A 15,334-nucleotide genomic window follows, 5' to 3' on the forward strand; every position below is an offset into this window, starting at 1 on the left:
GAAGAAGGTTGGATTTGTTGAGTATGTTATATCAGGAGAAGGTATAGCAGTGGACCCCAGCAAGGTTCAGTCGGGCACTGAATGGTTGGTACCCACTTTAGTTGGCGAGATCCGTAGTTTCCTTGGACTCGCAGGATATTATCGGAGATTCATTGAGAATTTTTCCAAGCTGGAAAAACCAGTGACCGAACTGTTGAAGAAGGATAATCAGTTTATATGGACAGAAGATTGTGAGGCAAGTTTCCAGGAGTTGAAGAAACGTCTGACTACAGCTCCAGTACTAACGTTGCCAGATATACATAAGGAGTTTCAAGTATATTGCGACGCCGCACGATTGGGACTGGGATGTGTGCTTATGCAGGACGGAAAAGTTGTTTCGTATGCCTCACGACAACTGAAGCCCCACGAGTTGAACTATGCCACCCATGATTTGGATTTAGCAGCTGTAGTGCATGCATTAAAGACTTGGAGACATTACCTTATTGGGAACCGTTGTGATGTGTACATGGATCATAAGAGTTTGAAATATATCTTCACCCAAAAGGAGCTGAACCTTAGGCAGAGAAGATGGTTGGAACTTATAAAGGACTACGATATGAAGCTACACTATCATCCAGGGAAGGCCAATGTTGTAGCAAATGCTTTAAGCCGGAAGAGTTATGCTAACATACTTGAAAGTAAGGGATTGCCAAAGGAGTTAGCCGAGGATATCATGGAACTTCAATTGGAGATTGTTCCACGAGGTTTCGTTGCAACAATGGAGGTTCAGTAGACCTTGTTAAACAAAATTCAAGAAGCTCAGAAGGAGGACAAAGAGATTGCGGAAATAAAGGAGAAGATGAGTGAAGGAAAGGCCAAAGGTTTTCGTAAGGATGAGCACGATACCTTATGGTTTGAGGACCGAGTTTATGTGCCCAGCAACCCAGAGATCGGGAAGTTAATACTTCAGGAGGCTCATGACTCACCATACTCAATACACCCCGGAAACACCAAGATGTACTTGGATTTAAAGGAACGTTTCTGGTGGACTGGTATGAAGAAGGATATCGCTGAGTATGTAGCCGTATGTGATGTATGTCAGAGAGTGAAGGCAGAGCATCAGAAGCCAGCATGACTATTGCAGCCTATGCCGATACCCGAATGGAAGTGGGATAAACTTGGCATGGACTTTATCACCGGACTATCCAGGACAAAGGCAGGATATGACTCAATATGGGTAGTAGTGGATCGCTTGACCAAAGTGGCACATTTTATTCTGGTGAAAACCACTTATACTAGTGCAAAGTTGGCCAAAATATATATGTCCATGATTGTATGTTTGCAAGGAGTTCCAAGCAGCATCATATCAGATAGAGGGACGCAGTTTACTTCAAAGTTTGGGCATCAGTTACACCAGACTTTGGGTACGAGATTGGAGTTCAGTACAACATTCCACCCGCAGACAGATGGACAGACCGAGAGAGTCAACCAGATACGGGAAGATATGTTGAGAGCTTGTGCGCTAGACTATGGATCTAGTTGGGATGACAATTTTCCCTACGCTGAATTGTCATACAATAATAGCTACCAAGCCAGTTTGAAGATGGCACCATTCGAAGCTTTGTATGGACGTAGATGCAGAACACCCTTGATGTGGGATGAGGTAGGAGACCGATAGCTGTTTGGACCAGACTTGATCAAAGAGTCTGAGGAGAAGGTTAAGTTGATTCAGGATAGACTGAAGATAGCTCAGTACAGGCAGAAACGTTATGTAGACTCGAAATGCAAGGAGGTTACCTATGAGATTGGAGACAGAGCATATCTACGAGTATCACCCTTGCGAGGGGTGAAACGATTCAGAGTTAAGGGAAAATTAGCCCCGAGGTTTGTAGGACCATATCGTGTTTTGGAAAGGACGGGAGAAGTTGCCTACAAGTTGGAATTACCTGAAGGATTGTCAGGAGTTAACGATGTGTTCCACGTCTCACAGCTGAACGAGAGGATGATCTTCGCAAGGACCATCCACACCTATTTTCTGACCAACCCGAATCTCGAGGGCGAGATTCATCTTAAGGGGGGTAGGTTTGTAACATCCCAAATTTTCAATTTGGAATGTAATACATAGATCATCCATGCATATCATATTTTATTGCATTTCCGTTCCGCGATCCTCGAAATCCTAAGCAACTCAAGGATCCTCGGAGAGAGTTGGGGATTTCCCGATTTTCATATTTGATTTTCCTATCAAATAATGAAACGAGGATTTTGATTTTAATTATTTTTCTCTCCAAAAAATATTTCTTATAAAAATATATGAGAGGAGATAATATGACTTCTCCAAAATAAATTGAAATATTAGAGGAAAAATGTTAAAATCATTTGTTATATTTTATTTGAGTTTATTTAGATTTTATTTGCATTAGAAAAATATGCACATTTTCAAAATTACATTTTAGGGCCAAGAAAATGTTCATCTAGTTCTAAATATTTTATTTAGACGGTGAAAATTTGTTTTGGCATTTTTAGATTTTTATTTTATTTTATAGGATATATTTTCTGTCGGCGAAATTATTTTTTAAAAAAACTTCCCCTCGCCCGACTGGGCCTAAGGCCCGGCCGAGCAGGCCGGCCCAGCCGCCGCCGCCTCCCGCGCGCGTGCGCCCGCCCCTCCGCCGCTCGGACCGGAGTCCGATCCTGACTCCGCCTCCGCCGCTCCTTGCCTCCTCCTCCAAGTCGCCGCCCCCCCTTTATATACACCGCCACCCAGCCCCCAAACCACCACCACCACCAGCCCCGCCACCCCGAGCTGAGCGCCGCCGCCGCCTCCGCGCCACACCGTCGCCGCCGCTTGCCGCCCCGCCGCCGCCAAGCCCCGCCGCCCCGAGAGCCGCCGCCTCACTACCAACCCCGCCTCGTCGGAGCCACCTCGTCGAGGTACCGCGCCGAACAATCGCCGGCGGTTTTTTTAAAAAACCATTTGGGTTTTTTAGAAACCCTAGATCCGTTTTTTAAGATTTGGTTCGCTGGTTTTCTCGGTTCGTTTATTTAACGGACGTTCGTCCGTACGTTCGTTTAAATGAACGGTTTTCTTCCGTTAGTTATAGATAACGAACGCTCGTTCGATAGTCTGTTCGTCAGATTTCTTTTATCGGATTTATCCGCGATTTCTGATCCGATCTTAGATTCTGTTTTTCTTCGCGCTCGTTAGTCGGAATCAGGTGATTAAAACGCCTAGAGTTTCGTCTCGAGACCCTCTTTCTGTTTAATCAACTTAAACAAAGTTTTGGTACTGTAAAATTTGATCCTAGTTCAGATTAGTAAACGGATCTTGTTTCTTTCGCCGTTTGAGTTTCGTTGCTCCGTTTGGTTTGATCCTTTTTGCAAACCGGAGTTCTTAAGTTGAACTTTCTGGTTAATCTCTTTTATTTCGAGCTTTACTTGTGCATCTTTGCTAGTTTCTTATGTATTTTATTTTTTGTTTGCGATAGAATTCCCGGAGTGCGAAGCGTGTTACTACGAGTCTCTAGGATTCACGGATCGTCAGCAAGGCAAGTAAGACATTTATCATACTCTTTCCATACCCAATTTTCATTGCATTAGTTCAATCCTCAAATATTGCATGATTAGGATGTCTTTAACTTGTGGGTTGGGAAGTAGTTGCCGAGGTAGAACCTATTGTCCTGTTTATTATCAAACCTTTGGGAGTTACTTCTACGCGTTGCTTATATTGCCATGCTATGCTCGTAGACGTGGATTGGGTTTGAGTGTATCCATGACAGATGTTAGATTATTAATGAATGGTTTACTTAAGGTGGCAACTTAAATACACATCTGGGTGGATTGAGGCACCTGGGGAACCCAGTGTTGTCTGTTTTATTTTTTTGGAAATCTCGAGGTATCCGTGTGATCTTCCTATGGACCGCCACCCAGGCTCAAAGGGAACTGAGATTATTCATGCTAGAAACTTCCGTGTGCAGCCACAAGCTATTATGGGCTCTAGCATAGTTGAGTAAGTTACATGAAGCTCTTGAAGAGGTAGATCAGCAGGTAGTGGGTTTTGTAGGTTTGGTATGGTCTACCCGGAGTAGAGAGTTAATGTTTCTGAAAGACTGTGTCTCGGTCATCCGTTTCTCAAACACCATGCAATGCGAGAAATCCAACGGAAGCGATCGAGTCTTGTGGGGAAAAGTGCGCAAATCTCTGTAGAGTGTACAAACTAATCATGGTTAGCCGTGTCTCCGGTTATGGACAATTTGAGTATCTAGTACTTGAGTATTCACATGTATCTCAACACTCTTAATTAATATTGTTAGGTTGTTAATGACTTTAATTTGGGATTGAGAGGGGGTTCACCTTCTCAATATTTTATCAACCACCATGATAGTTAAATTAAAATTTATTCCTTTGTTGTAGGGAAAAATTTGCTTTCTGCAAAACTATAACCCTAGAGCTTTCCACCAGCCATATATGCCTGTAGTGATAGCATTATTCTGTTTCCACTCTACTGTGTTATATTGCCAGCATATTCCATGTGCTGACCTGTTTTCAGGCTGCAACGTATTATGTTGCAGACTTTTCAGACGAGGAGTAAGGTTCGTTAGGTCGTTGCCATGCAGCTCAGCTATGCCGTTGGAGTTGATGGACTCACTTTATCTTCCAAGCCTTCCGCTATTATCGCATTAGATGGCCTTAAGCTATATTATTGTAATAAGTTCTCTTTTGAGACATTCGATGTAATAAGTGTGTGATTTCTACTCTGTTATAAATCCTTCGAGTACTGTGCATGTCAGCATTACTGATCCAGGGATGACACTGAGGCACAGAGACTTGACCGTTTGAGGTCGGGTCGCTACAGTTATGCGCCCCTTCCTTCTAATATGTGGAAATGTTGGTACAGGTGTCGTGTCCATCTTATTGCATGTTCGTGGAATCTAGGATATTTAGCTCACACCATAATGCATAGAATCTTTTCTCATCGAGAGGCTTGGTGAAGATATCAGCGAGATTTTCTTCGTTCTTGACATGACTGATCAAAATATCCTCTCGACCAACATGATCGTGAAGGAAATGATGTCTGGTCTCAATATGCTTGGTGCGAGAGTGCTGCACAAGATTGTGTGCAAATTTTGATCTCACTCTCATTATCGCACAATAAAGGAATCTTCTTGACCTTGACTCCGTAATCCATCACAGTTTGCTTCATCCATAGCAACTGAGTGCAACATGCGCCAGCAACAATATATTCGGCCTCGGCCATAGATAATGACACATAGTTATGCTTCCTTGACGACGAGTAAAACAAAGATCTACCAAGGAAATGGCATGTCCCCGAGGTAGATTTCCTATCAACCCAGTCACCTGCATAATCTGAGTCTGAACAAGCGACAAGGTCAAACTGTGCTCCCTTAGGGTACCATAAACCTAAGGTGGGGGTGTGAGCCAAATATATAGAATACGCTTGATCACTTGGTGATGTGATTCCTTTGGTGCATTTGAAAACAGGCACACATACAAACACTCAACACAATGTCAGGTTTGGATGCACATAGGTAGAGCAAAGAACCAATCATCAAACGATAAGACTTCTGATCATAATCTTTACCGTACACATCAGCATCAAGTTGGCCATTCATAGGCATTGGAGTTTGTAGCGCTTATGGTTGCAATCTTGCATCTTGAACTTCTTTAGACAGTCTCTAAGATATTTCTCCTGGGAGATAAAAATTCCATTCTTCTGTTGATGAATTTGCAACCCGACAAAGAACTTTAGTTCACCCATCATTGACGTCTCATATTTCTCGGACATCATTTGTACGAATCCTAAGCTGCAAGCAGTGTTACTACAACCGAGGATAATATCATCCACATATATTTGACACACGAATAAATCACCATTAATAGCACATGTGAAAGCATGGAATTAGTGGATCCAGGCTTGAACCCTTTTATGAGCAGAAACTTCTTTAGAGTGTCGTACTAGGATTGAGGAGCTTGCTTGAACCCATATAGAGCCTTTTTTCAACCTGAAAACTTTGTTATGGAACTGAGCATTTTCAAAGCTAGGTGGTTGTCTAACATAAACTTCCTCATCAATTTCCTTAGTGAGGAAGGCACTCTTCACATCCATTTGATATAGCAAGATGTCATTGACACTTGCATATGCAAGAACAATGTGAATGGCCTCAAGATGGGTAACAAGAGCATAAGTTTCACCGAAATCTATACCTTCTACCTATATATACCCTTTAGCAACCAATCGTGACTTATTTCTTCATCTTGCTTATTTTGGAAGATCCAGTTGGTACTGATGATATTGTGCTTCTTAGGATTCGATTGATCAACCAGTTCCCACACATCATTAAGTTCGAATTGCACCAACTCTTCTTGCATATCATTCATCCTATTAGGATAATTCATGGACTCTTCATACTTGGTAGGTTGTGCTAATGAGACAAAAGAGAAACTGCCACAATAGTTAGCCAAAAGAGTACATGAACAAGTTGTTGGTCGATAACCTGGGTTCTCAAGATCTTTGAGAATTAATGTAGGATCAACGCGATTTGCGACTCGTGGGTGATGATTTCCTTCAGAATGATCATTTCCATCGGTATCATCATCTGGATGCATTAGTATTGCCATTATCTTCATGATTTCCATTCTGCTCGGCATTAGTATCAAGATTTCCATTTGCGTTTGGAGCAGCATTTTCTTGGGCAGTGAATTGACGTGTTCTTCTTTGAACAGGTGGAGCATCATCATCAGAGGAGCCTAGTAAATTTTCTTCGATAGGCCAGACATCTCCAATGGCCATTTGCTGAATAGCTTCCGAGATTGGAGGTTCATCCATCACATTTGGCAGGTGCTCCTTTTGGGAGCCATTAGATTCATCAGATTGCATATTTATTGTCTCCATAACTTTCCCATGATGAGAGTTATAGACCCAACAAGTATGCGAGTTCGAGCCATAACCAAGAAGAAAACCTTCATGTGCTTTAGGTGCAAAGTTAGAATTATGATTCATGTCACGAATATAGCACGATGCACCAAAAACACACAAATAAGAAACATTTAGTTTCTTGCCAGTGATAAGCTCATATGAAGTTTTCTTAAGGAACTTGTGAAGATAAACATGATTCACAACATGGAAAGCAGTATTAATAGCATCAGCCAAAAAGAAATGTTAGTTTTGTAGTCACTGAGCATAGTCCTTGCCATTTCAATAAGAGTTCTATTCTTTCACTTAACGACTCCATTCCGTTGAGCAGTGTATGCAGCAGAGAACTCATGAGTGATACCATATTCATCGAGAAAGTCTTCGATATTGGTATTTTTGAACTCAGTGACATTGTCACTCCTGGCATGCTTAATTCGCACATCATATTCATTCTGCGCTTTCTTGGTGAATCTTTTGAAGATATCTTGATTGTAGGTCTTGTCTTCGAGAAAGAATACCCAAGTGCACCGAGAGAAATCATTCACTATAACTAGACCATAATGGCTTCCACCAAAGATGGCATAATTTTGAGGCCTCAATATGAAGAATTTCAAGAGGTCTTGTTGTGGTCATGACTGTCTTGGAAGAATGATATTTCCTGGCCAATTTTCCAACCTCACATGCAGCACAAAGACGATCCTTATTGAACTTGACATTAGGAATGCCACAAAGATGATTCTTCTTCGCAAGTGTCTAAAGGTTTCTCATACCTGCATGACCAAGTCTACGGTGCCACAACCATCCTTTGGTTGCTTTTGCAAGCAAAAAAATGGACTGAGGGACCCTCAGACAAATTCACAATATATAGATAACCTTTTCTATGTCCCTCAAAGATGAAGGAATTGTCAGTGGCCATAAATACAATGCATTTGGTGATGGAAATTAGAACTAGCATTCCTAGATCACAAAGCTTGCCAACTGACATGAGATTGAGTCCAAGAGACTGAACAAGTAAAGCATCATCAACGTTCTTGTCATTGGAAATATCAATTTTACCTAGCCCGATTACCTTTCCTTTGTTGTTGTTGTCGAAATTGATGTACTTTTGAGAAGAAGCAGTTAAGTTGGGGTTGACGAACAATGACTTGTCTCCGGTCATATGACTAGTGCATCCACTATCCACGATCCATTCAATACACCCGGAGACATAGTCATGCAGGAGAATTAAGGTTTCTTAACCATGAACATCTTTGCAGGTGGCTTTGAAAGGTATGAGCGAGCAGGATATGATTTCATTCCATAAATAGAAGAGTTGTTTCTCACAGAAGTTCGAGCATAACCAAAGGAATAAGCATTAAAATTCTTTCTAGACATATGAGCATAATGATTTGAAGATTTATGCATATATTCACTTTGTCAAGCCATCTCGAGGATGTTTCGAGCATTTTCTTCCTGCATGGTTAGTAAGATAGTAACAGGTAATGCCTCGATAGTTTTCTTTGGACCCAAATAGATTTCTATGGGGGGCATTCCTGTAGTACAGTCCAACATAGCAAGCAACAACCTCACCATGTTGGTTTTTGAACAACTTATAATTGTCCAGGGTCATCATAAGAGTGTTAGGAATAGGGCATCATATCCCGATAATAAAACAAGGTCGAGAGTTTCGCTTTTTGTAGGAACCCACATAGTATAAGGATATTGATCAGGTTCCCAATATGAACCTTCCAGATTTAGTTTCTTTCGAAACCCAAACCCTCTTTCATCGGGTTTTTTGTGAAGAATGGATTTCTTTAGAACGTCGCACAAGGTTTAATACCCTTTGAGACTTTTGAACATACCTGTCTGAGGAAGATCGTTCAACCTATCATTTTCATCAGACACAAAACCATTTTCCTCAATCGAGGGGTTAGCAGTCACAGAGGATTCAACATTTGATTTAGTATTATTTCTTTCAAGGAACTTTAAGCAGGGTGGTATAAAAACTTCAATTTTCTTCTTGAGTTGTTGGGTGAGAAGAGAATTTTCCCTAATTAAATTGTCATGAGCCTCTCTCAGCGACTCGAGTTCATGTTTCCTTTTTAGGTAATCATAGGTCAATCTTTCATGGTCTGTTGAGATAAAATCATGAAGATCACTCAGTTCTTCCATTCGAGATGAAAGACCGGGTTGCTCTTCAGTCAGAGACTGGCTTCTCTCCATCTCCTAAACCAATAACCCTACAGATTTCCTAAGAGTTTTTTCTATTTTCTCGAGAGAGTTTTGTTGCTTCTTAGCAATTTTGATCATCTTAGCATGGTCATCCTCATCAGAAGAAAATTTATTATTAGTGTGAACCTGGTGATGTTCGGAGGATACCTTTCCTTCGAGGCCTAAGCCATGAAGCAAAAAGCTGGTGACTAATCATCGCTCAAGTGATTCTTGAAGAAGTTTGTGGTTGGTGTTGTAGCACAAGCTATGTCGGCCATTCCCGAGTCCGAATCATCATCATATTTCGAAACTTCTTTGGAGTCATATGATTCTTCCTTGTCAGGATCCATCTCCTTGCCGATGTATGCCTTGGCCTTGCGACAGGTTGTTCTTGTGGTTCACTGGTACATCGAGGTGCTATACAAACGGTTTAAACCCCTTTCCACGACGGCATTTGGAACTATCACCATGAGAGTGTGGGTGATAGGGGCGTCCTTCCCACATGACCCAGAAACCGCCGGGGATATGCCCTCCTGGCACACACGCTCGGTAAAATGAGGTCATGTGCGACCGGCGAGCGAGCAAATATGGTTATATGTACAGTAGTGCTAAAAATATAATTATACATGCGAAATCATTTCCAGTCGTAAGTACATCCCACGCAGTCACTCCCCGCTAAACAGTTCTATTCATATATACATCCCACACTGTCGCTCCAAGGAAAACATTTCCATTCGCAGGTACATCACACACAATTTTCCCCGTTAGATCATTTGTAATAGCGTTGCCATCGCACACAATATTAATAATTTTATCGTTTGCGTTATTGAATGAATCACACACGGTGCATAGAAGAAACTGTGTGGCAAAGGCTATCCATCACACACAGTTTTTATGTGGTAAACGTTTGCACAAGGTGGCCTAACGCAAACAGTTTTGAAGAGAATGTTGTGTGTGATTGTTCATAGATCCAACATGGTTTATTCCTAGAAACTGTGCGTGTTGCCTTAGGTCATCGCCCACGGTATTTTCTCAATAACCATTTGCAATAGCAAAAACCAATTAGCAGGCTAATTTCCCTGTTATTAATAATCCATTTATTAATCTAATTGACATTCATATTAAACACATAATATATTTCATTCCCATATTAAGGAAGCAGGATTTCATAATTGAAATACATCATACTACAACATGATATAGCTTCAGCACTCAGCTACCCCATTACACAACTGCACCAGCACTAAGTTCCACATGCAACATCTAGAACCTTTCGAAATTAGCATCACAGATGGTACATAGACAGATGCATCTCATCGGGTAAACTACTAAAGCGGAAGGCGAATATAGAGCCTTCATTGATGTTAAAGGTCTTTGCAACTTTTGGCCAGTGCCTGTGGATGATTGACCGTCCATCCTTCGTCCTCTTCAGGAACACTTCAATATTGAATAGTGGGTGTTGTATGAAAACCTTCCTCGCCCCCTGACCATAGAGGTGGCCTGAGAGGTAATCATCAGTGAACTACTTTGGAAAGGCCTGTAAAGAAGGATGTGCATAAATATCTTCTCTATATTGGAAATGGGGAAAAGGAATAAAAAAGGCAACGTATAATAGTTAGTACCATCTTGTAGTGGCCTGATGGCTTCTTCATTGTGCAGACAAAGGTCTTGTTGTTTTGTTGCTAATTTCTTTATCCTAACAATCTTTCTCAGTTTCTTGGCTTGATTTATATTCATGGACAACTCATTTCCCCAGATGGAAAAAGGGTCGAATAGTGGGTCAAAATCTCTAACAGCAGGACCTACATGTGAAGACCAAATTGTTAAAAACCTAAATATTAGAATGGTTCCTGCAATTTCACAATAATGTGCTATTAGACAATGGACCATGCACGTGCTAACCTCGATTGTAAACCTCAGTGCTTCCCATTGTTTCCATACAACACATATAAGGTACTTAGTCATCAGGTTAAGTAAGGGTTCGCATACTATTAGTAAAATATGGTGATGAAAAATAAGCACATTGCAGATTCATCAGATTAATTCAAGCCATGTGGAAAACCCGTTTATCCAAACCAAGCATGATTAAGAACTAGGAAATATAGCACTTGTATATGTTTCTCATATATTAAGTGCAGCAAAATTCAATTTATTCCTCACATGCACAACAATACAAAATTCAACCCACGACAATTGGACAACACATTGCATAATTGAACCAAGCAGTTAACTAAACACCACAACAAACGAACAAAACATTAACTGGGCACCACATTGCACAATACAACATACTCCTAATAGAAGATCAGACAGTTAACCAAACCAAGCATTCTTAACAACTTGGAAATATAGCAATGGTATTTGTTTCCCATGTATTTAGTACAGCCAAATTCGGTTTACTTCTCACATGGTATACAATAACATAATGCACCCACAACTATTGAACATCGCATTGCAGAATTGAACCAAATAGTTAACTAAACACCACAACACAAATGAACCAAACGTTAACTGAGCACCACATTGCACAATGTATAACCAAGCCAATCATGCTTGACAACTTGGAAATATAGCAATTCTATTCGTTTCTCATGTATTTTGTAAAGATAAATTCGATTTATTTCTCACATGGAAGAAAATAAAAAATTGCAGCCTAAAGAATTGAACATCACATTTGCAAAATTGAACCAAACTGTTAACTGAAGACGAAAACTAATTAACCAAATAGTTAATGAGTGAGTACCACATTGCACGACATCTAGAACATATACACAAGAGCAACTGATTGCATGGTAAAATTAGATAGCACAATTCATTAGAATTTGTTAAGGAAAGGCAGGAACAGTGCACACAACGGGTAAACCAAACATGCTTAACCGGCGTAGCTAGCAAATGGCAAGGTGCTCCTCCAAGATCGGTGGGTCCACACGAATGGTAGCCATCGCGACCTCATCCGCGCATGCGGCCGTGATTTGCTTCTCCACTGCTAAATGCTCCTTAAGCTCCTGGTTATACTACGTGCACCATGGCTTAGGGCGGCACTTATTTGCTGGAGGGGTCGGTGATTTGGGTGGAAAGTGTCGCGCCGGCGGTCGGGGCATGTGGGATGTGGAAGGAGGAGGTGGAGGATGGGGGTCTGGTGTGGATTACCTGCCTCGATAGACTAGGCTGAGCAGCATGAAGGAGGGTTGCCGGCGAGGGGGCGGCACTGCAAGCAAGGAGTGAAGGTTTCAACTTGGAAAGGAAGGCGGTAATAGGGGAAATGTGGCTTTTGATAAGGGGGGGCGGGGAGGTAGATATTTCCGCAGAAGCCGAAAATTTTGAATCTGTTCAGCAAAAAAACTGGCGCGCAGTGTCATCAGACACGGTCCCTTATTCAGAACTGCGTATGATATGTGAACGTCACAAATGATTCGGATAGCTTAACCCGTGTGTGATGAGTCGGAATGTCAAAAAATTTGGTTCCAATTTCCTTGGTTACAATGGTCATCCACGTCATTGCATAATTTGGGTACACAGTAGACTACAACACACCCACACTTCTAAATCGAGCAAGTTCAGCAATTAAACAGAGCTAGTTAGCCTAAACATTACTCTACCAAATTAAAGACCAGTGCTCTTAATTAAACAAAACAAAGAGTACTACTATGGCTAGTGCTCGTCGATCTCCGCCGCCTCCTCCATGTCCAGCTCGCGCCCGACAGTCTCCTGGGGAAGGGGCTCCATGGCATCCAACGCACCATACTCGGCAAGCATCTCGCCATCCGCGTCTGCCATCTCTTTGGAAAAGTTCGCCACGAGCTGGGTGTGGGCGGTCTTGATCTGGGACTAGACGAGCTCCGTCGTCGCAAGGTATGCGGCGGAGGAACGGACGGCTGCTCGAACGCTCTCGGCGATTGCCAACTCGTCGCAAGGTTGCCGACTATTGTCGGAGAAGTTTCATTCGATTTGTGCAGTGACCACCATGAGCTGGGCGTGGGCGGCCCCGACATGGTCATGGGCGGCCTCCATCAGGGCTAAGGCTGCCGCTTTGGAATGGACAGATGTTGTGCCGCTCTCGCCAATTGCTATCCCCGAGGCAGATGTTGCTGTCTCCACCTTAGAAGCAACAGTAGCCGTTTGGGCTTCCTTGGCCGCCTCGTCGCAGATTGCGTCCGCGCTCATGCACCTTGTTAGCACGTGCATGGCGGCTGCGGCGGCACTCTTGTTGAAGTGGGCCGCCAAAGTTGCCCTCATGACGTGGGTCCATGTCCCCATCTTTCACCGGCGACAATTGAATAGTGAAATGATATTTGCGAGCGAGCTAGTGTGCTTGACACGCAGGCTGTGGACTATAGTCGATGCACCTTCTCGCGTAAGCCATAGGCGTACTATACATCGATGGTGCTCCAGGATATTTTGTACTGCATCTCACACGGTTGGTGATAATAAACTGTGTGGGATCTACTTGATTTTTCATCTTGATTTGAATTACATAATGGGGTCACAACGGCAATGGACGGTGTTTGAATTGCTAGACCTTTTATCTACAGCGAACATGCAACTGTATGTGTGTCATAAAAAATTGGAATTATTTATGGTTCGTTTGGAAATTTTATACATTAAATTGGTTTTCTAGCCATTTAAGGTGCACAATTCAAAATTAAAGAACATGCTCCAATCCATAAAAATGGGTTGCAAAATCAAATGCTTGTGCTTGGTTGCAAGCTTAGGTCACATGCAAGAAATGAGAATGAATGTCAAACACCATGACACTATCACTCAGCCGCTAACATTGAGATATATTATTTTAAAATTCTACTAAATCGAAAACTAGTCTGAAATTCATGAAACTTGACATGATATCATGGAATGGTAGTGACATGTCATGGTAAAAATATTGTCCCATTTGGGGCATATGTGCGTATAAGCTTCTCGCAAACCAGAGCTTGTCTCACAACAAGCCTGATGGTTTTGGTAGGGTACGTGCCACCTTGGGGACGAAACTATATATGTTGCCTCTTCTTACTTTCAAAATGTTTCTCGTGTCAACATAGAACAACACGAGCGTTGTGTCAATTTTTGGGATTTTTCGGGGTTCGCCTGGACATTTTTATACATCAACTGAGTTTTCTATGCATTCATGTGCATAATTCAAATTTGAACCACATGCACATGCTCTAATGCATATAAGTTAGTTGAAAAATTTAAATATGTGTCCTTGGTTGCATACTTAGGTCCCATGCAAGCAATGGGAATGAATGTCAAACACCCTGCTACCGTCACTCGGCCACAAACATTGAGATTCCTGGTTTTTAAATTTTAGTAAATCCAAAACTCGTCTGAAATTCATGAAACTTAGCATGCTCTCATGGAGCAGCATCAACATGCCATGGTAAATTTTTTTTGTCCCATTTGGGGCAGGTTTGGGGATATGCTTCTCACAGACTAGAGCTTCTCACAACAAGCCTGATGGTTTTTGTAGGGAACGTCCCACCTTTGGGGACGAAACGATATCCGTTGCCTCTTATTGCTTTAAAAAATTCATAGAACAACATGAGTGTTGTGTCAATTTTTGGGATTTTTCGGGGTTTGTTTGGACATTTTATGCATTAACTGAGTTTTGTATGCATTCATGTGCATAATTCAACTGTGAACTACACGCACATGCTCTAATTCATATAAATTGGTTGAAAATTCAAATTTGTGTCCTTGGTTGCATGCTTAGGTACCATGCAGGAAATGGGAAAGAATGTCAAACACCCTGTCACCGTCACTCGGCTGCAGACATTGAGATTCTTGGTTTTTAAATTCTAGTAAATCCAAAACTCGTCTTAAATTTATGGAACTTGGCATGCTATCATGGAGCGGCATCAACATGCTGTGGTAAAATTTTTGTCCCATTTCGGGCAGGTTTGGGGATATGCTTCTCACAAACCAGAGCTTCTCACAACAAGCCTGATGGTTTCGGTAGGGAACGTCCCACCTTTGGGGACGAAAGCTCTTATTGCTTTCAAAAAATTTCTAGTGTCAACATAGTACAATAGGAGTGCTATGTCAATTTTAGGATTTTTCAAAATTAGTTTGGACATTTTTATGCATTAATTTAGTTTTTGATGCATTCAGGTGCATAATTCATACACATGCTCCAATGAATATAAACTGGTTGAAAATTCAAGTCTGTGTCCTTGGTTGCATGCTCAAGTCCCATGCAGGAAATGGGAATGAATGTCAAACACCCTGCACCGTCAC

The sequence above is a fragment of the Triticum aestivum genome, chromosome 7B (assembly GCF_018294505.1).
Source record: "Triticum aestivum cultivar Chinese Spring chromosome 7B, IWGSC CS RefSeq v2.1, whole genome shotgun sequence".
NCBI lineage: Eukaryota > Viridiplantae > Streptophyta > Magnoliopsida > Poales > Poaceae > Triticum > Triticum aestivum.